This window comes from Notolepis coatsorum (genome assembly GCF_963971535.1).
Source record: "Notolepis coatsorum genome assembly, chromosome: 9".
NCBI lineage: Eukaryota > Metazoa > Chordata > Actinopteri > Aulopiformes > Paralepididae > Notolepis > Notolepis coatsorum.
The window spans coordinates 134,575,542-134,598,835 of NC_140173.1; the positions used below are offsets into that span (position 1 = coordinate 134,575,542).

At 43.3% G+C, this 23,294-nt stretch overlaps 1 protein-coding gene across 1 annotated transcript in view; it reads left to right on the forward strand.

Annotated features, from left to right (window-relative positions):
• Positions 1-23,294, forward strand: part of LOC311234768 (serine-rich coiled-coil domain-containing protein 2-like) — a gene marked incomplete at its 3' end in the record, with an annotated part of 87,883 nt that overhangs the window by 1,266 nt on the left and 63,323 nt on the right. The window lies entirely within an intron of this gene.

A 23,294-nucleotide genomic window follows, 5' to 3' on the forward strand; every position in this document is an offset into this window, starting at 1 on the left:
ACCATCCCCTGACCGCTCTCAAAGAGCACCTGGCTACGGGTGGCTGCAATTAGAAACTGGCCCCGGTAAATGTCCAACCCCCCCCCTCCCATACCCACCCAACCCCCTCCAATGTACAGTTTCCTCCCCTTCGGAGGTATCTTTTTCTTTTTCTTACACAGTACTGTTTATTTGTATGTCTTGTTGTATGTCATAAATGTCTTGATGAATTGAAAATGGAGGACCCTGATGTAAACAAGACGAAAGTCTTTTTCTGGTCTGCATGTGCATCCTCTTAGCATGTTGTTTGTATTGAGCCATACTGTATCGTACCCATTCTGCAATCTGCTAATAACGTTCAATCAATCAATCAACCAACCAGTAGGCCCTTTCTAACAACCATCCCCTGACCAGTAGGCCCTATCTAAAAAGAATCCCCCGACCAGTAGGCTATCTAACAACCGTCCCCCGACCAGTAGGCCCTAACAACTGTCCCCTAACCAGTAGGCCCTTTCTAACAACCATCCCATGACCAGTAGGCTAGTTCTAACAACTGTCCCCTAACCAGTAGGCTAGTTCTAACAATAATCCCCTGACCAGTAGGCCCTTTCTAACAACTGTCCCCTGACCAGTAGGCTATAGTTCTAACAACACTATTCCCCTCTGCGCTCCAGTCAAGCAGAAGAAAAGAGAGGCCATGTTTTATAACATCATAACATACATCATCCCATGAGGAACCACAACATGCCCTGAAAAGGTCACTGTACCATGAAAACATTGATGGCAAGGCCTTTATGTAATAGTGGTATGACACAGCCTTACTAATTATATATGTATCAGTGTGTCCAGGGTATTGTACATTGTACAGGTTCCCGGTTCGATCCCCGCTCCTCCCGGGCAGCGTGTCAAAGTGTCCTTGAGCAAGACACTTTAACCCCGAACTACTCCCAATTGGAACCTTGCATGGTTGCATCTGCCATCGGTGTGTGAGTGAATGGGTAAAATGGGAGGAACAAATTGTAAAGGGCTTTGGATAAAAGCGCTATATAAACCCATTTACCATTTATAGACCTTGTTACTTTTGCCAGAAAATGCTCATCGAAATCTCTTTCTCACTGAATGGGGAACTGGCCTACAGGCCTTGGTGTGTGATCTGACAGAGAGGAAAAGCTGCTCTGTATAATCCACTAGTATGGAAGCAAATGAGTGACAGAAGTATTTGAATTTTTTCAGACACCGAATTTATAGCATTGAAAATAATTACTTTGAAAACATGCATCTGAATTTTTTTCAGACACCGAATTTATAGCATTGAAAATAATTACTTTGAAAATCATGTATCTGAATTTTTTTGCTCCGAATTTACCTATGTGAAATAAAAATTCAGTGTTTAAAATTCAATGTAAAAAATTAGAATGCATAATAAAATTCAATGAAAAAATTTCGATGTATAATTGCGGTGTATAAAATTCAATGTAAAAAATTAGATGCATAATTGCGGTGTATAGAATTCGATACCCAGACAGGATAAGCAATCGAGCCTGGATGCAATCGAACTGACTTCTGGCCTATCACTGCACGGCTTTGTCAGTCATGTGATCACACCAACCCGGGAGAAAGGTGGCGGTATACATCAGGGTTCCCACGGACCTGGAAAACATGGAAAACATGGGATTCATGGGATTCATTTTCCAGGTATGGAAAGGCATGGAAACTGAGCAAAAGTGACCAATTACATGGAAATAGAAACAGTTGTCCTGGAAAATTTTATTGGATGATGTGTAATAAAATGTAACTATTGAGCACAGAATTAACATGAGTTTATAAAAACCCTTTACACGTGAACAGCTTTTACTGTAGATAGAAATGGATGATCCCATGTTGTAGAGCATGCTCTTGGCATCCTATATGGTATATTGGATGTTGGAATTTGATGCAGGCAGCTTGGTGAGCCAATGGAGCCTTGGCATCTACAGTGAAACTTGAGTGAAACTTCTTATGCAAGTTTATCCTCAAATGTAAGTAGCTGTGTAGTTAGTAAGCAGTGCAATCTTGCTAACTAGCTAGCCAACGTTAGCGCTCATAACGAGCCAGTTAGCCAGTGCCAGGTACAGTAGCTAGCCAACGTTAGCTCTCATAACGAGCCAGTTAGCCAGCGCCAGGTACAGTAGCTAGCCAATGTTAGCTCTCATAACGAGCCAGTTAGCCAGCGCCAGGTACAGTAGCTACCAACGTTAGCTCTCATAACGAGGCAGTTAGCCAGCTCCAGGTACAGTAGCTAGCCAACGTTAGCTCTCATAACGAGCCAGTTAGCCAGCGCCAGGTACAGTAGCTAGCCAACATTAGCTCTCATAACGAGCCAGTTAGCTAGCGCCAGGTACAGTAGCTAGCCAACGTTAGCTCTCATAACGAGCCAGTTAGCCAGCGCCAGGTACAGTAGCTAGCCAACGTTAGCTCTCATAACGAGCCAGTTAGCCAGCGCGAGGTACAGTAGCTAGCCAACGTTAGCTCTCATAACGAGCCAGTTAGCCAGCGCCAGGTACAGTAGCTAGCCAACGTTAGCTCTCATAACGAGCCAGTTAGCCAGCGCCAGGTACAGTAGCTACCAACGTTAGCTCTCATAACGAGGCAGTTAGCCAGCGCCAGGTACAGTAGCTACCAACGTTAGCTCTCATAACGAGCCAGTTAGCCCGCGCCAGGTACTGTAGCTAGCCAACGTTAGCTCTCATAACGAGCCAGTTAGCCACCGCCAGGTACAGTAGCTAGCCAACGTTAGCTCTCATAACGAGCCAGTTAGCCAGCGCCAGGTACAGTAGCTAGCCAACGTTAGCTCTCATAACGAGCCAGTTAGCCAGCGCCAGGTACAGTAGCTAGCCAACGTTAGCTCTCATAACGAGCCAGTTAGCCAGCGCCAGGTACAGTAGCTACCAACGTTAGCTCTCATAACGATAGCCAGTTAGCCAGCGGCAGGTACAATAGCTACCAACGTTAGCTCTCATAACGAGTCAGTTAGCCAGCGCCAGGTACAGTAGCTACCAACGTTAGCTCTCATAACGAGCCAGTTAGCCAGCGCCAGGTACAGTAGCTCCAACGTTAGCTCTCATAACGAGCCAGTTAGCCAGCGCCAGGTACAGTAGCTACCAACGTTAGCTCACATAACGAGCCAGTTAGCCAGCGCCAGGTACAGTAGCTCTCATAACGAGCCAGTTAACCAGCGCCAGCTACAGTAGCTACCAACGTTAGCTCTCATAATGAGCCAGTTAGCCAGCGCCAGGTACAGTAGCTAGCGAACGTTAGCTCTCATAACGAGCCAGTTAGCCACCGCCAGGTACAGTAGCTAGCCAACGTTAGCTCTCATAACGAGTCAGTTAGCCAGCACCAGGTACAGTAGCTAGCCAACGTTAGCTCTCATAACGATAACCAGTTTGATTTACAAAAGCTTTTACAAACGCTTTTACAGAGTAAGAGTAGTAGGGGTGAAACGATGCAACCTCACAACGATTAATTTCGATTATGATTACGAGGAGTTGAGAAGAGTAGGAAAAGAAGACGGGAGCGGACACGAGGGGAGGTGTGGAGAGAAGAGGACAGGATGAGATAGGAGAGGAGTGGAAGAGAGAACATAATCCCAGTGCTCATGTGTTCCAGTTCAATAAATTGTTGTTCATCTACAGCTTGTTGCATTATTTCATGCATTGATATTATCAATAAGACATAATCTCTAAGCATTTACTATGTAGACTTGACTGGTACATCTTTTAAATCAAGTAAGTAGTCAGGTGTCCTAGGGGGTTGTGTGTGTGAGGGGAGGGGGGGCGCGGATGGGGGCGGAAAACTCCAGGGGCCTATAGATCATCACTTAATATGGTACCTGGAAAATCAGGAGGTAGTATGGAAAAAAAATTCAAGGCAAGCGTGGGAACCCTGTACATACATACGGTGGAGAGAGAATAATATACATACGGTGGGGAGGAGACTGTACATTAGGAGGGGGTGGGTGGGAGAGAAATATACATACGGTGGGGAGAGAATATATACATACGGTGGGGAGGAGACTGTACATTAGGAGGGGGTGGGTGGGTGGGAGAGAAATATACATATAATAGACAGTCTCCTCCCCACCGTATGTATATATTCTCTCCCCACCGTATGTATATTTCTCTCCCACCCACCCCCTCCTAATGTACTGTACAGTCTCCTCCCCACCATATGTATATATTCTCTCCCCACCGTATGTATATTTCTCTCCCACCCCCTCCTAATGTACAGTCTCTTCCCCACCGTATGTATATATTCTCTCCCCACCATATGTATATTTCTCTCCCACCCATGACCCACCCCCTCCTAATGTACAGTCTCCTCCCCACCGTATGTATATATTCTCTCCCCACCATATGTATATTTCTCTCCCAGTCAAATCAAATCAAATCAAATTTATTTATAGGGCCCGACAACACACGTTAATGTCCCCATGGGCCGTACAGGTCTTCTTTAAACAGGTCAAGAAGACAACATAACAATAAGTCAAGAACAGAACAAGAACACCATAGGGTCCAAACATTTTTTAGATGAATGCAAATAAATGAAAGAATGCAAGCACTCCCAGACATACCCCACGCGAAGGTAAGGAAAAACTCACTAAAACCTAACAATAGGGAAAAAAGCTCCACAGGCAGTGTGGAGGAGAGAAACCTTAGAAGGGCCGTTCAAGGGGGGATCTCCCTTCTTAGATGTTGGTGATAGTAGTGTTGCAGACGGACAGTTGGTAAGCATGCACTCATGTGTGTGGTGAAACACAGATGAGTGCATGCAATAGCAACTGTACATTTTGAAAAATTAAAGATAGAGCTAATAGCGATAGCAACTGAACATTTTGAAAGATTAAAGATAGAGTTGATAGCGGATCTATTTGAGGCACAGGGGCGGCGCAGAGAGGGTCACGTCCTCCCCGTCTTAGTCACGGGACATTCAACACTCCGGTCGTTGCTCAGGGACAGCCGGAGACAGGGAGATGGGGGGTGGCGCAGAGAGGGTCGCGAACTCCCCGACATCATCGCGGGACATCCGGCACTCCGGTCACCACTACGAGACCTCCGGAGACAGGGGGGCACGCAGAGGGGGTCGCAATCTCCCGGCCTTCGTCACGGGACGTCCAACACTCCGGACAACACTCCAGGACAGCAAGTCATAGTAAGACAGGGAGACGGGACAGGCGTTAGACAGCTCATGAGATTGTAGTAGGCGGACATAGCAATAGATACAAGTGGTAGGCATATATGTGAATGGAGTAGATATATGAAGTAAGCGTATTATGTGAATAGAATAGAAGTACTTAACCCAGCAATGAAACCGCGTTGACTGTTAATCTGTTAACAGTCTGTTAATCAGTTGACAGGACCACGGACAGACGGCGGAGAATAACTGATCCAAGGCCTCGGAGGTGCATGTAGAGCAGTCACTACAAGCTTGGCCAAGACCCCGAGGCATCCATCACCTTGGTCAGCGCCAGGAGACGGGTACTCAGAGAGAAGGGGGAGGGAGGGGGGGGGGGGGGGGGGAGAGGGGGGGGGGGGAAGAGTTAGAGAGTTCCCATGTTTGTGGTGCTGCAAAGGAGCAGACATGTAGTACCCTGTAGTGCCATGTAGTACCCCGTAGTGCCATGTAGTACCCTATAGTACCCCATAGTGCCATGTAGTACCCCGTAGTATCCTGTAGTACCCTGTAGTGCCATGTAGTACCCTGTGGTGCCTTGTGGTACCATGTAGTACCACCCCCTCCTAATGTACAGTCTCCTCCCCACCGTATGTATATATTCTCTCCCCGCCATATTTATATTTCTCTCCCAGCGGCCCCTCCTAATGTACAGTCTCCTCCCCACAGTATGTATATATTCTCTCCCCACCATATGTATATTTCTCTCCCACCCACCCACCCCCTCCTAATGTACAGTCTCCTCCCCACCGTATGTATATATTCTCTCCCCACCGTATGTATATATACCGCCATCTTTCTCCCGGGTTGGTGTGATCACATGACTGACAAAGCCGTGCAGTGATAGGAGAAGTCAGTTCGATTGCATCCAGGCTTGATTGCTTATCCTGTCTGGGTAGCCCGGATGATGGTTTTTTACATCGAATTCTATACACCGCAATTATGCATCGAATTTTTTACATTGAATTTTATACACCGCAATTATGCACCGAATCTTTTACATTGAATTTTATTATGCATTCAAATTTTTTACATTGAATTTTAAACACTGAATTTTTATTTCACATAGGTAAATTCGGAGCAAAAAAATTCAGATACATGATTTTCAAAGTAATTATTTTAAATGCTATAAATTCGGTGTCTGAAAAAAATTCAGATACATGTTTTCAAAGTCCTTATTTTCAATGCTATAAATTCGGTGTCTGATAAAATTCAAATACTTCTGTCACTCATTTGCTTCCATACTCTAGACTAGAGATATAACTGAATCAAAGCATCATTTGTCTTGCATGCATTCCGTGCCTGATGATTGGGTATGCTTTAGCGTTGTGTGTAATAATATATTTACATGGCACGGCACGGTCAGGAATAATACATCTGACCCACATCATGGCTTCATGGTCCACTGCCAGGGTCCTAAAGGAGTTCAAAGTTACACGCTCATATCTTTTACAACCGTTGCTGAAGCTGCTGTCAGTCAAGTCTTGACCACCGTCTGTCTGCTGTTTCAGTCTGTGCTCCACGGTGACCCAGACAGTTTAAAGTACCCTGCCATCAACGCCGTCACCCCACTATTAATACGTTAGGAAATAACATTCCTCCTGACATGATGACTGAATGCTTAAGGAGTGTAAGTGAGATCTATAGTGTGGGTGGACAGACAGACAGACTGACAGAGACACACACACACACAGACACAGTCATGCATCCATGTGTGTGTGGTAGGGCTGAGCCCAAACGTTTGAACGTTCGAACCTTCGTTCGTTACGTTGGCATTTGAATTCTAAATCAACATTCGAATTAAATTTTTTTTAATAAAAAATTATCTTTATTTTTTATTTCTATTTTTTATTCATTCTGGTTTTTCTTCACAGTTGCAGATAAAGATCAGGCTACACTAATATTATAGTATTAAAAGAAACTGATGAGTTATATTCATTAAAGAAAGTTGATTTAATTGATTTAGTTGGCTGGGGCTTCTCCCTGGGCTGGGTCTGGGGCTGGAAAGTTGATTTAATAAAAAAAATAATACTAATTTAATCAGATTAATCACTTTATTCAAATTGAGGATTTAGTTTGAGGATATTTATAAAAAGAAAAAATAATAATAATAATTTGACATAAAAAAAAAATTAAATAAAAAGACAAAGGTTCGAACGCGCGTTCGAAAAACCCTGACGAAGTTTGAATCCCAAAAACAGGCTTCGGGGACAGCCTTAGTGTGTGGTCCCCACACCTGTCGGTATACTAGGTCCCTACAAGACGCCCCAGCTGAGGGTGTGTTTACGATTGGACTCCCCTAAATGACAGCTGAGTGTCGCCACTGTGGTCGGCCTGTGAAAGATCCCCAGACCTCCCAAACTGCAGTTAATGGTGTAAGGACTTTTCTAGACTGTGTGTGTGTGTCTGTGTGCTTTAACCATTAGCATACCAGTAAGTGTTCCTTCATATTTAATCAAGTGTTGGGATGTACAGTACATTGCTGTGTCAGGGCCTGGGTGTGTGTATGTGTGTGTGTGAGTGTGTGTGTGTGTGTGTGTTAGAGAGAGCACATAGCAGTCATTCTCTGTGACTGAAGTGTCCCTGGTGATCACACTGTGACCCAGCAGACAAGATGTTAGAGAGCGCTCACAGCTCACAGAGTGCGTTCCTCTGAAAGCAGCACAGAGAGGAGTTGAGTCATATTACGTTGTGTCAAAGAACCGGACTGAGAGAGACGAAACAAGTTCAGCCAGTACTTGTTATCATGTAGCGGTAGTTTCTTTTATTATTATTATTACTTTTCTTTTTCTCTTTTTGTCTATTGTATTTTTCATTTATTTTTGTGTGGTTATGGCTGACCTCCGAATTTTCTTTGGAATTCGAAGCTTCGGGGCCGAGATTCGATTTGAATTCGAAGCTTCGAGATACAAAAAAAATAATTAAAACATTTTTATTTATTTTTTATTTTTTGTAATAAGCTTTTTGTGTTGTGGGACTTGTACAGCACTTTGTTCAACTTTGTCAGTGCTGTAAAGTTTAAACCTTTTTAAATCTTAGACAAACGAAACACTTTGCTTTCGTCATTTGAGGCTTTATAAAAGCAGCACAATGAACACAAATCTGTCAGTGCCGAGTCCGACCTCATCTTAAATAACAAACAGCATTGCTTGTTGTAGTTAAAGGAAAACGCCAACATTTTGGGAAATTAGCTTATTTGCCATCTTCCCTGGAGTTAGACAAGAAGATACATACCCTTTTCTTCTCTGTGCGTGCATTAGGCTTAGGGAACAGCCGCTCCGGTCCCATACAGTCACGAAATTCACTCCAAATACAACTCCAAAACGTTCCTGTAAACATGTTGTGACCTGTGTATTTACCACGTGGAGAAATAAAAAATAATTGAATCTATGGGTTGGGGGACCACACGGACATTTTAGCGTCACGGACCTTCTCGTCTCTAACATTACCGGAGTTGAATCGTGTTGATAACATGCAGTGGAAAAGCGGCAATAGTCCCGGTTGGAGTTAGTAAACACAAATTAACCGAACAATACACACGCCCCGAACCGGGGGGGGGGGGGGGGGGGGTCGTGCCGAACGGTGTACGGTTCAAATACGTACCGTTCCACCCCTAGTGGTTATATGTAGTCATGTATTGTATGTATGTTTGTATGTATGTAATGTTGTTGTTGAACCTTAAAAAACCCCAATAAAAACAATTTAAATAATGTAGCGGTTGTGGCATAGTGGGTTTGTATGAATGTATGCATGTGTGTGTGTTTAAGATCTGAACACGCCCCTCGTAACTGCTGTCATTAATGTTGGCAGATGCAAATTTGTGGATCATTTGTCTGTGTGTCTTGTTTCTATGGTCATAGTTGCCTACAATCTGTAGTGACCTTGACCTGATTGTCAGTGAAGCACATAACATGTACCATCACTGAAAGGTCTCTGAATATCTGACTGCACAATGTTTATGTCCCCTGCCCGATTGTAATTCATGTGGATATAAATAAACCGAGGGTAGGCATATATCTCTGACATTGCAGATATCTCTCGCTCTGTCTACTGGACCCCACTAGTGCTACTGGATGTAACAGAATCTAAAAATCAATGAGACTGGGCTGTGTGGGCTGAGTAGCAGAGTAATTATAAGGCCCAGTGAGAGGTCATTCAGGCTGCTGCTATAGTGTGGTGCTTGTGTGTATGTGTGGTTGTGTACTTTTGATGTGTGTAGTGATTGTATATGGAGGATTGGGGTTGGGGATGTGACATCCATCTGACCCTACTGCTTCTGCAGAACGGTTTGTCCTTCAGTGTTCTCTCTCTCTCTCTCTCTCTCTCTCTCTCTCTCTCTCTCTCTCTCTCTCTCTCTCTCTCTCTGGGGCCCATCATTAGGTCTACGTTTAGCCATTGTTATTATCAGTGCTACTTTCCCAGCACTAAGACTACAGTTTTTCTTTCTGGGAATGGCTGGTCTGAGTTATATATTAGACATAGTACTTTATATATGTAGTGGACACAGTAGTACCTGAGATACCATGAGACATGTTATATATTAGACACAGACATGTTATATATTAGACACAGTAGCACCTCAGATACCCTGAGACATGTTGAGAGTGGAGGCGTGAAGCATGTTGAAGTAAAACATTAAACTGCAAATCTTCAAGTGAAAAGGCAGTTCATCAAACAAGAGGAAGACAGGTTCTACAGGAGGTAGAAATAGATTTCCCAAACTGGTACAATAACACATAAATAGTGTCTCGTCTCGGATGTCCAGTCCTTTCCACTGCTGTGTACAGTATCTTGCAGCCCCAGCTTGCTACCGTAACCTCCATGAATAGCCTCACCTCAGTCTGGGAAACACTGCATGTGCCAGTAATCCGTCCCCAGGGCAGGGATATACTATGTCTGGTCGGTGGCGACCAAGTTAATTTCAGTTTATGTTACACTGATCGTCCAGTTAAGAAGTATTTTAAGTTTCGAACAGAATAACGATCTTCTGCATATTAATGAATGAAACCGCCACTGCGACTGGACTGTATTCAGTCCAGACCATCGATATTCTCTGTCTCCATTCTCAGACGTTAAAATACCAAAAGTAGGGATGCTCGATATTGGCTTTTTTACCGATACGATATACCGATATTGTCCAACTCTTAATTTCCGATACCGATATCAACCGATACCGATATATGCAGGGTCCCCCCCCCCCCCCCCCCCAAAAACGGAATAATTTCAGGTTATTAACATTACATATCTCTAAGATGAATTACTTAATAAAACCTTAACTAAATACAACTTAATTTAAACTATTGCCAATAACACCGTAAGCCAATGAATGTTAAAGTGTGTGCACATGTTTTGAGTATCAAACCCTTTTCCACTATAAATATTGTTGATAAATGCAGTCATCAGTAGGGATGGGTACCGTTCACATTTGAACCGATACGGTACCGGTACCTGTGAATCGATACCGGTACCCAATGGTACCGTTTTTCAGTACTTTAGTCTCTAAAAATGTAATCTACCTACCTCAGTTGTGAAAAAAAAAGAAAACTTCAAATAACCACACTTTCGACCGTTTTCGGCTTGCCATTGCCCCGACTGCTTTGTTGTTGAATCAAGTCAAATCCTAGGTAAGCGTATATTGTGCGTGTGAACGTTGACGTAAAAAAAAAAAAAGGTATAAAAAAAAATATATATATATTAAAAAATATATATATATGTTTACAGTACCGAAATCGCACCGACGGATCTCACGTGAATCGGTACTCGGTAGTACCGACGTGATTCGGTAGGTACCTTTAAAAGTACCTAATTCGGTACCCATGCCTAGTCATCAGGCGGGCCAATGATTGAGAACTAGGCCTACATGAATTGTGTTCATGCAGCACCTGTGTACACACACACACACACACACACACACACACCCAAGGGGATCAATAAAGGAATATCTTATCTTATCTTATCTTACACACACACACACACACACACACACACACACACACACACACACACACACACACACACACACACACACACACACACACACACACACACACACACACACACACACACACACACACACACACACACACACACACACGATGTGTGACATGGCTTGGTTTCATGTTTTGAGGTACCTTCAATGATCTGTAAATAATACATACATACTGTATCTAAATTAGCCCTTTCCTGTGTGAGTGTTCCGTCTGGTTATAATCACTGATATTATAGATGGAAATAGATGAAATATTATTGTCCCTGAGGGCAAGTGAGTAGGCTCTGGCCTACTTCTATGAATGAACTACGTTGCGCACACACACGGCGCTGTGGGATGTAATGAAACGATAGTCTACAAGGAAATTCGCTTCCCTAAACTCCGAAAGGGATTGGATTTGGATGTTATTCTTTGAAGTTGTGTTACAAATGGAACGGTCTTTCCCCGCGGAACATAAGTTACTTAACGTTACACAGGTCGCACTATGCATGCTTAGCTTGCTAACGTTAAGATAGCAGTGTAACTTAATGTTACACTATATGCATGCTTTTTTCGAACGCTTCGTTCTCGCCGCTATGATGAAAGCAGAGCTCTCTGTCTGTCTGCTTTCGCACCTCTCAAGTACCCTGTAATGAATGAGCTGTAATGAACAGGCGCTCGCACACACCAAACCACACCCCCCCAGAGGCTCCGCTGAGCTCCAGTCCCCGCCCCCACACACACCAGACCACACCCCCTCAGAGGCTCCGCTGAGCTCCAGTCCCCGCCCACACACACCAGACCACACCCCCTCAGAGGCTCCGCTGAGCTCCAGTCCCCGCCCACACACACCAGACCACACCCCCTCAGAGGCTCCGCTGAGCTCCCCGCAAATGTAGTCTTTTCCCAATGTTTCTGAATACATACTGTCGGACAATCTAACAATAATTAACTAATTTACAAGTTGTATTAAGTTTTGCAAATAAGGAATCAGAGAAAGAACATTTCAAAGCAGTCAAAAATGCAATATTTCTATTTTGACCTATTTTCTGAAATGCGAGACATTTTCGCGATTTCTGAGGAATGTGACCTGCCGCACCAAGTCGGCCTAGACGATGCCGAGTCACACATGTACATGTTATATACCTTTGATTTGGGAGTATTGGGGGTTTCAGGGAATCAACCAGAATGATTCAGGCTTATTGCATATAATGCGTCCTATCTCACGATCTATGGAAAAAGACTGGATTATTCCGGAAATGGGGCGCTGTTTAGCGTGTAGCGTGTAACAAACTACAGTGTGTAGAAATGAGCTGATTAGTCAGTAATGGACTAATAACTGGACTGTAAAATTAGCCATACTATTGTCTCCATAGCTATAATACAGCACACACGATGGGTCTGCAAACATAGCTAAAATGGTCATTAACACTGGCCCCAAACAGTGCAGATGGCGAAAGCTAGTGGCCGTGAATGAGTTAAGTGGGAGATTGACATGGATTATTTCTAAGCAAGTGCCCAACACAGGTAATAACATGCAGGATTGTTATGTCATACCTTATGTCCACCTCTTGTGATCATCATTGTGATCATCACTAGATAATGTGTTTAAAGGTAGAATCTGTAATGTTGTCAAACAGCAACCTCTAGGCCAGCGGTTCCCAAACTTTTTTGGCCGTGCACCCCCTGTCACCTCCCAACCTAGCTGACGCACCCCCCAATGGGTTTCTGTTAGAAAAAATTGTTGCTGGTCTCCGTGCACAGATTTAATTTTTTATTTTATCTCTTCCCACGGCGACTATGGATAGGGAATTTCTTTATTTAATAAAAATGTTCACGACAACATGGATGCATGTACTCTGCCAGCATGTTTAATATCCATAATACTAAAGGTTTGACAAAAATTTGTATGAAATTTTATTGTAAAAAAAAAAAAAAAAAAAAAAAAAATATATATATATATATATTTTTTTTTTACATTTATTTACCACCATTAGCCTTTTCATGTCACGCACCACCTAGAGGGCGCTTGCGCACCACAAGGGGTGCGCGCACCACAGTTTGGGAACCACTGCTCTAGGCAAAGGAGCCTGAGATGGGGCCAGCATTAGCAACCCTTCCCCTATCCTTACTCAACTCCAACCCACACACCAGACCAAAACAAAAACATGTAAACAATGTGCAATGTGTACACAACATGCAGCTTGAGAGCAGAATCTTTGACCTCAGTATGTCCCACCTGTGGTGTCAATGCTTTGCCAGCATGTTGCACTCAGCTGCCATTGTGGCTCAAATCTGGTTATATGTGATAAACAGATGCTCCTGCCACACAGCAGTTTCCAACAGTTCCCTTGTGTCCACCATTAGGTGGAAGCAACTGCATTGAACCGGTGCTGCACCAGAGGGTCATCCTATAGCCCACATAAAACCTCCATTTGGACTTGTTCAATAATCCTCCTGGCCTTTTGAGTCATGTGGTGTTCTATACAGGGTCTTTATAGCCCTGGGGTTAGAAAGGGTAGCAAACTGTTTTCCACCACAGCCAATTGCTGTTGTGTGTGTGCAATTGTGCATGCTGGATTTGTATATTATGTAGGGGATGTTTGTGTTAAAATGTACTGCACAAGGTAGGCTACTGCTGAGTCATCTTCTTTAATAACCATCTGTGACATGATTTAAACGCTTGTAGCTTCAGCACATAATAGCTGTGATTCTCAGAACAAGCCATGATGGGTCTTTTCCACGACGAGGCCCTAGAGACAAAAGAGACTGACGTTATAGTGTAACAGTGTTTTTCAGAGGAGAATCCTTAACCCTGGTAGCAGGTTCCTTCAGCGGCCCAACCGCTCCTCTTTTCACTGTGTCAGACTACTATCAATACCCTGAGTCCTCCATCGCACTCAAAGAACCTCATGAGGTTTTCACTTTGTACCTGTTATCTCCCCATCTCAATGGCCTGGAACAACTGAGGTGTGGTTCTGATGTGCTGGGAGGCGTTTGGAGCTCCTGGTGACATTTGAAACCATGTTCTGCTCGGTACAAAGGTTTTCTCACACTTGACGTGCAAATGATATTCAAATAACCTGCACTTGCATAGCATGCTCTCCAGCAGCAGCACCTCAGCTAATGAGGGATTATATTTGTGCCGTACTTTAATTCTGTCTGTGTACAAAGTGCTTATCTGTTACACTCACAGTCAGTGTATACAGTATAGCAGACCCAACAGGATTTTGTGATTATTTTGACACAAAAACTTGCGTTTTCACAAGTAATGCATCCCTTTCTGTTTACAATGCGTTTTTCTGAAATTTGATTGGCTCTGGCGGTCAAATGTTTTGGTCTATCAATTATTTAAATCACACATTTAAAGATGTTAGTCCTCAGATTCCACAGAGCAGGTGTGGTGATAATCAGGTAAAGAGGCTAGGGGGAGTAGGGGAAAAAGTGTTTAAAAACAACAACAGTGGACCAGTGTTGTCACGATACTGGAATTCCGAACTTCGATACGATACCTTGAAAAGTATCGATATTCGATACCATTTTCGATACCACGGGGAAAAAGGTTCAATCTTAAAATGTAAAAAAAAGATCAATATATATATATATATTTTTTTATAAATTTAGCTTTTGTTGCTGGTTGATTCTCCTCAGCTTCTCTCTGGTACTATAAGAGAAGATAAATATAACACTTTTAAAACCCTTTGTTTATCTTTAGATCAGACATTTAAAAATAACGAAATGATATAATCTTAGAAATTAAGTAAAGTTAATAGTACTGTGTGTTAAGCATAACAGATTGATTGATTGAAAATTGTATTAACAGATTGCAGAATGGGTACAATACAGTACAGCTCAATACACACAATTGTTAACACATTGGTCGCTATAAACGAGTTACGCCGTTTTTGGCCGCCATGCGTTGTCCGCCAACAACGGCGTAAGCCGTTTTTTAAATCAATATTTCATTTTTTCGCCATGGCATTCATAATTTATCCAGCCAACTTCCGGACCCTGAATGAGATTGCAATGCCTCAATACCGCTGCCTGATGGTCGGGTGAGTTACACTCTCAAAACCGGAAGTTGTGATCGGTGCATCGAGGAAATTCCTCCGGCAGTAATATCTTGTTACGTGGGTCCAGACAAACACTGGCGTGCATATGGATCGCTTCCATAACGCAATAATCAATATGATTTTGGCGTTTATTGCGCCATACAAACCGGAAAAGGATCTAGGCGATCGGCGTCAAATAATTGGGATATTTTTCTTCCAGTCTCATCGGCGAACGGTAAGAGGACAGTAACGTTATTTTCAGCCCGATTGTGCGTTTCTTTGTTTACAAACAGTCTGATCAATATATCAACCCATACTACATAAAGCCGTTACCGACGATAAAGGAATTATAGACGACCCCCTTTCCTCCCTTTCCTCCACGCATGATGAAGCATAATGTATACCGATCATATACATTTGATTTTTTTAATATAGCGTATATAGGAAAGAAACGGCAATCGATAATCTATCATATGCGTTTGGGCCTACTAGCGTTTTTGGAATTACAGCAGAAAAGCTTATAAACATACTTATATTCAAGACGGTATTAACACAATAATGTATGAATGAAAAAATATAACGTTCCCACATCTGGAACGATAGATAATCGATGTTGAATGGGCCATAGTAATGTCAATATAGCAATACAATTTAAAAAGTTATAGCCCTGCAAAGAAGGTAAACATCTCCATAGGGTTATAGTGCTGGCAGACTGGCTATATTGATGGATATAACCCATGGCGGACAATGTGTTAAGGGGATGCAGACCAGAGAAAGCCTTTTGTCTTGTTTACATCAGGGTCCCCCCATTTTCAATTCATCATAACATATATGACATACAGATAAACAGTACTGTTACATCCAGACATTTATGACATACAAGATATACAGTACTGTTTAAGAGACAGAGTTTCTAAAAGAGAGTATACAGTTAATTTACTTCTGAACATTATAGTCAAAGTATTTTCCTATGAACTGAAACTCATAAGACCACATAAGGCTAGCATCATTCAGTTACAGCTACTGTATATTGGCCAACATTAGCCAGCTATCTAGCCAGCTACTGCACCATGAACTGCCAGCTAGCCACCCCCAATCCAGCCAACTGTACAAATTACGGTCTCAGCCAATCACATCGATATGTACAGTTAGTTAGCTAGCCATTCCATTGCGAATTAAAAGGTAGGCAGCCAGCCAGTATTAGCTAGCTAGTAGCTAGGTAGCTAACGTTAGCCAACTGAGAAAGATAGCTAACGTTAGCTAACCAACAGCTAGCCAACAGCTGCAAGCCTGCAACGAACGCCACAAAGGCCAACATTAGACAACGCCTCATGTATTAAACTAAAGTCAATCGTTTAATGGGTCATTTTGTTTAATGATTCAGTGATGTTGAAAGAAGAGCTGTTGAGGCTCTGCTGCACTTGGAGCGAGTGAGAGCTGAGGAGTTGTTGACACAGGTCCATGAGGGGAGGGGGGCAATGCCGCAGCAGCGTGTGTGTGCGTGTGTCAACAAGGAGAGAAGACACGTGAGAACGGCAGCTGGTATCGATAGTGCAGAAAGTATCGATATTGCGGGAAATGAGTATTGAAACGGTTTTAAATATTCAGAATCGATATGTATCGAAAAATTGACATTTTTGACAACACTACAGTGGACCTACTTCATAGGTCATGTATGAGTAATGGATCATTTGAAAATTTTAAGTTTGACCTGATGGTGGCACTAGAGGTAAGGTCATGGGGTCACCAAAATCAATAGGGTTCTTCCTCTAGGGGTCACAAATGTGCGCCACAAATTTGAAAAGATTTGAATGAAAGATATTTCAGTTACCGCATTCACATGTAGGATATGTGGCAGTGGATGTCGGGGTGTGGCAGTGGATGTCGGGGTGAATGGCATAATCTCCCTGTCGTTCTGGAATATAACAAGCTGATAAATAGAATCAAATTTACAATTGGGCAATTTTGGCCCAATCTGTGTCCTGGCCACTCCCATTGTATCAGTGGAGCTGAAAGCCCCAGGTTGAATCATAAAAGCCTGTCACTCTATAAAGTAGATAGGGAAAATGTTATGTGGCTGCATTTCACAGTCAGCTCCTCTGTGACTGTAACTCTGACTGCTGATCCAGCTTGCTGTGAGGATGCATTGTTCCCTTACCATGAAACATGTGCTGTCTGAGGAAACAACAAGCACAGAGAGAGGGAGTGTGAGAGAGAGAGAGAGAGAGAGAGAGAGAGAGAGAGAGAGAGAGAGAGAGAGGGAGAGAGAGAGAGGGGAAGAGCAGGTGGGTGGAAGGAAGATGGTAGAAGAATACAGAGGAGGAAGTTGGTGGTGTTGCTGTGTCCTGTCCAACCACATGGCATGAATCCATAGGGAGTGTCATCTATTTAAAGACTACTATTTAAAAATGTGCTGCAGACTCAGGACTTAACTCTACAACGTCTGTGTGTATGTGTGTGTGTGTGTGTGTGTGTGTGTGTGTGTGCACGGTGTTGTATCACATTAAGTGCAGTCGCTTCAAGTACCTCCGTCCCTAACCGTGACTGTTTCGTGGTTTAGCAGCACGGTAACCAGCATTGACGGCCGCAGCGGTTTGGTGTGCCAAATGAACAACCAACGGTGGAAAGATACATTCAAGGCTTGTCAAGTCAATTCACCGCGCATGTGAAGTGAGGGCTTTTATACCGTATGTGAGAGTGAGTGATGTCATTGTTGTGTTATCAAAGGAAGGCCTGGGTGGAGAGACAGGCTGCACTTGAAACAGCAGTGAACTTGGGACTGTTTTGCATCCTTAAAGGAACACGCCAACATTTTGGGAAATTAGCTCACCGTCTTCTCCAGAGAGAGACAAGAAGATAGATACCAGTTTCCTCTCTGGCTGCATGTTAGCCTAGCTTAGCACAATGAATGGAATGAATGAATGAATGAAAACTTTATTAACAGATTGCAGAATGGGTACAGTACAGTACAGCTCAATACATACAATTGTTAAGGGGATGCAGACCAGAGAAAGACTTTCGTCTTGTTTACATCAGGGTCCCCCATTTTCAATTCATCGTAACATATATGACATTCATGACATACAGATAGACAGTACTGCTACATGGAAGCGGGGACACGGCCGGTTAGCCTTCGGGAGAGGTGTTAGTTGGACAATGCCTAGGCTAACCGGTCATGTCCGCTTCCATTCATTGTGCTAAGCTACACATCTGGAGAAGACGATGAGCTAATTTCCCAAAATGTTGGCGTGTTGCTTTAAGGTAAATGTGCTCTGTAACTGTAACTGGGTTGTGTGTGTTTTTGTAACTTGTGCGTGTCATGTGAGCAGTAACGCTGATTAGGGATTAAGCTCATAGCTTTCTCTTCAGCAGCTGTAAATGCCAGGCTAATGTACTGCACAGTATGCGCCTTGACTCGTTGAAGAGAAAGTGCATCCCAACACATTTGTACACAAGGCATATCAGTAACACGGTGTAATTCCGTTGTTGTGAGGCCCAGCATGGTATGATTTGCAGTATTTATGGCGCTGATATTCTCACAAAGTAGTTCTTTGCTCATGGCAGTTACTTGAAGGGAATTTACGATCATCAGGTCCAACGTCCTAAACAGCTCCAGAGAAACTAACTGACTGACTAACTGTCTAGCTGCAGATACTAAAAACAGTGTGTCCTCTAGGATTTTTTTCAGGGGGGGGGGTGGTAGGCCGCCCGAAACGACTAGTGTTGTCGCGGGGCGCGTGTGTCACGGATACGTGGTGTCAACAGTGTCGGCATAGACGCGCGCAGTACGGCGGTTGTTAGTATCGGTGCATTTCTCTACACCGAGCTGAAATTAAACGATTGCACATACATGCGGCACGGTGGTGTAGTGGTTAACACTGTCGCCTCACAGCAAGAAGGTCCAGGGTTCGAATCCCGCTTGGGGACCAGGTTTCCATGATGCCAGTTACCCAGGTGGGGTATCTCCCAGGCCTTTCTGTGTGGAGTTTGCATGTTCTCCCCGTGCTCGCAAGGGTTTCCCCCCCCGATAAGATAAACCCAATGGAAAAACATGCACAACAACAAGATCGCTAACGCTGTGGCGTCCTTGACAAAGACGGACAGGAGCACTTGGATTGGTCCCCTGGCGCGGCTCACGTGGCGCCTGTCTGCTCCCGGCTGCCCTTGGGGGGGAAGGACGACGGGATGGGTTAATCGCAGATACGCATTGTATGCATGGTTCGCATGTGTGCCAAATGGTGACCTCGGAGCAGGTCCTAAATTATTATTATTATTATTATTTGGTAAATACATATTAACAATATTTATTTACAACACATACATTTACTTATTTACAATTATACATACAGTAGTGACAACACACTATTTACAATACAGGGAGGCACATACAACACTCATGACTATTTACAACCAGTGTCAGAGCGAGCGCACTCAAGTTGTTAGGAAATTCTGAGGGCTCAGCCTAGTGCACACTGGACGCTTTGACCGAAGAGTCAGTTTATCGGGGCGGAGCAGATTTTCAGAGTGAATTTATTAACTCACCTTAACTAATTCCGTGCCAATCACGAGTATAGTCGGGTTTTAATCGTTATTTCTTTTATTTAGCGATATCCATAAATTTTTCATCCATCCAGCCTGACGTTATCATTGGGAATGGATCGGAGCTCGCAAAGGGAAAACCGCCGCCTATCGTCTCCCGGATGGTATTGCACATCATTGGATTGGATTGGCTGGGACTGTGCATCTAAAAAACAAGTCCGGTCCAGGTTTTACTTCTCGGGCATGCAGCTGGATACCATTGCATTGAGTCCCCCCACTGGGAGCATCGTGGATCATTGTGTTTTGGACTATAATGTTGGATCAATGGACGCGATCGATATTTGGAATGACGATCAGGAATTGGATTAATCTTTTTGCATCAGATGTGAGGTAAGGCCTTTATGTTACGAATCTTGGGGTAATCAGTAGGGGTGGGACGATACATCGATCCAGATCGATATATCGATCTATTATCAATGATCAAATAGGATCGATGCAACGTAAAAAGATTGATTCATATTGCGATACTCTTATTTTGAAAATCCCCTGGTGAGCATATCCGCCCGGCCGCAACAACAACAGTAGCTCAGTGTGTGTAGACGTTACAGCATAGCTCCAGAGTCCGCCTATTTTGCGACCAGAAATAAGTGCCTGTTGTTTTTTTTCCACAACGGGGCAGGTTAAAGGTTCATGCTTCTCCCCATCTCTGGCTGACATTACCATTGTGATACATGATGGTTAGGCCTTTTGTGTTTTCCTCAGTGAGGGATTCTCTTTTGTCGGTCAGCAGTGTTTTGTACTTGCTGAAGCTTCTCTCTGTATAATAATTTTTTAAGTTTAAATATCAACATTATCTGGCCATCCTCAGTAAATACTATCAAACTCCTCTGACCTCATCTGGTCTTTTTCTTTTTTTTAGGAGGGGCGGGGGGTCGGCAATGGTAGGGGAACCACTGTACTGTGGCTCCCCGGGAATAGCTTCCTGTGTCGTGCTGCTGATGCTGTTTATAAAATGGAGATGCACAATCCACATGGTTTCAGTTCAGTTTCAGTTGTATTGATCATATGTAGGTTAAAAACAGGGTCAACAGTGTAATGCAATGTATTTAACAAGAGAAAACAGGTCAGTTAAGCAGTAAGGGCACTAGTCGCAATAGATCACTAGTCATATAAAAATGAAAAGATAACGGAAATAAATAGGCCTATATAGGCTATATAGAAAGTAAATGTGCTACAGCAGTATATTACGCAAATGGAATGGAAGAAAGGAATGAAATATGAGATATGAGAGAATGGAATGAGATAAATAACTATAACACTATATACAGTATGAAAATTATGAATATTCCCACATCTATGATACAATTATGGGCACAAATTAATACAAAGTCAATGGGGCCAACGCTCCTGTCTGTTCAAGGCCCTGAACTAAATGATGACACCTACTTTGGGTGCAGTGTGGGTGGCATAGGTTTCAGCATTTATTTCAGGGCTTGTACAGACTGGAGCGTGGCCCCATTGACTTTGCATTCATTTTGTGGCTAACTAGCCAGGGCTGTGGGTATCCATCCAGTATAAAGAACAGCATGGATTGTGCTGAGAAATGACTCGATGTCATCATTGGTAAGTATAGGACATAGGGCTAGGGGGCCCAGAATTCTGAACTTACCCTTTAAACATCCACTATAAGTGATAGTGTGTCCCCAGGCTTATGTTGCACATGTCTATGGGCTATCTGACTCACTGGCTTCCTGGCTAGGCAGAGAGACTGTGATAGGGTTGTTGCCAAAGGATATTTGGTCATGTGTTGTGTCTCACAACGCAGCTGTCCATGACGCCATTACTCATGTGCGGGAGTCTCTACATTGGAAACTCTAATGATGTGTTAATAATGTAATCATAATGTCGATTGCAGTTGCAAACGTCTCTGCTTTACTGATAAGTGATACTTCACTTCAATGAGCAGAAAAGAGAGACACACTGTTCCTGTTGGAAAGCAGGTCATACAGTATAATGATCACCAGAGTTAATAAGCTATTACTGTTACTGAAAGCATGTACATACATGTAGATCCTTTAAACTTTAACTATATGGTGTAATCTAACCCGGTGTTATCAGTTAGCCTGTATAGACCTTTTCACAAGTATTCTGTTGCTATTCCGTTGCAAGCGGAACAGCTTTGGTCCCTGTTTATTTCCTGTCAGCAACTATATTAACACATTGGGCGCCGGGGGTTGTGCCCATCATTGTATCCAGTCTGCCATCGTTGAAAGCCTATGGAGATGTTTACCTTCTTTGCAGGGCTATAACTTTTTAAATTTTATTGCTATATTGACATTACTATGGCCCATTCAACATCGATTATCTATCGTTCAGGATGTGGGAACGTTATATTTTTTCATTCATACATTGTTGTGTTAATACCGTCTAGAATATAAGTATTTTTTAAGGTTTTCTGCTGTAATTCCAAAAACGAGAGTTATAGGCCCTGACGCATATGATAGATTATCGATTGGTGTTTATTTCCTATACACGCTATATTCAAAAATTCAAATGTATATGATCTGTATACATTATGCTTCATCATGCGTGAAGGAAAGGGGGGGGGGGTCGTTTATAATTTCTTGATCGTCAGTAACGGCTTTATTTAGTATGGGTTGATACATTGATCAGATGGTTTGCAGTGAAATGAATAAACAATCAGGCTGAAAATAACGTTAGTGTCCCCTTACCGTTCGCCGATGAGACTGGAGGAAAAAGATCCCAATTATTTTACGCCGATCTCCTAGATCCATTTCCGGTTTGTATGGTGCAATAAACGCCGAAATCATATTGATTATTGAGTTTAGAAAGCGATCCAAATGCACTATAGTGTTTGTCTGGATCCACGTAACAAGATATTACTGCCGGAGGGATTTCCTCGATGCACCAGCGCCACTTCCGGTTTTGGTGAGAGTGTAACTCGCCCGACCATCCACCAGGCGGCGGTATTGAGACGTTGCAATCTCATACAGGGTGCCGCTGCAGTCCAGAGAGAGACTGGATGAATTATGAATGCCATGGCGAAAAAATTAAATATTGATCCCAAAAACGACTTACGCCGCTGTTGGTGTTCAACACATGGCGGGCAAAAGCGGCGGAAGACGTTCTTGGCGAATGAATGTGTACGAGAACGCGCTTCCAGTTTAAGAATGAGTCACGTTTCTCATTCATGGGAACCCAGCTGCGATGATTTTGGCCACCTACGAAGACCGCTTCACGTGTTCAGGAATCCGGAGGAGGATTTTCGTAACCTTTTACAAAGATAGAAATGTTTGAGAATGAGGTCCACTGTTAGTAAGAGTAAGAGTACGGTTTGAGTAGAGAAGAAGGACCATGGGGGTATATACCATCAGCACTTCCTCTGACTCTTGTCTCCATAAACAACTCCAATGACCTTTCCTACAGTGATTGACACCTCTGCTGTTGCCAAGCGACATTTATCAGCCTCCCCGTCCCCCGGGGGGCAATCAGAAAGTTGGAATTAAAAGGGTTGTCAAATGCAC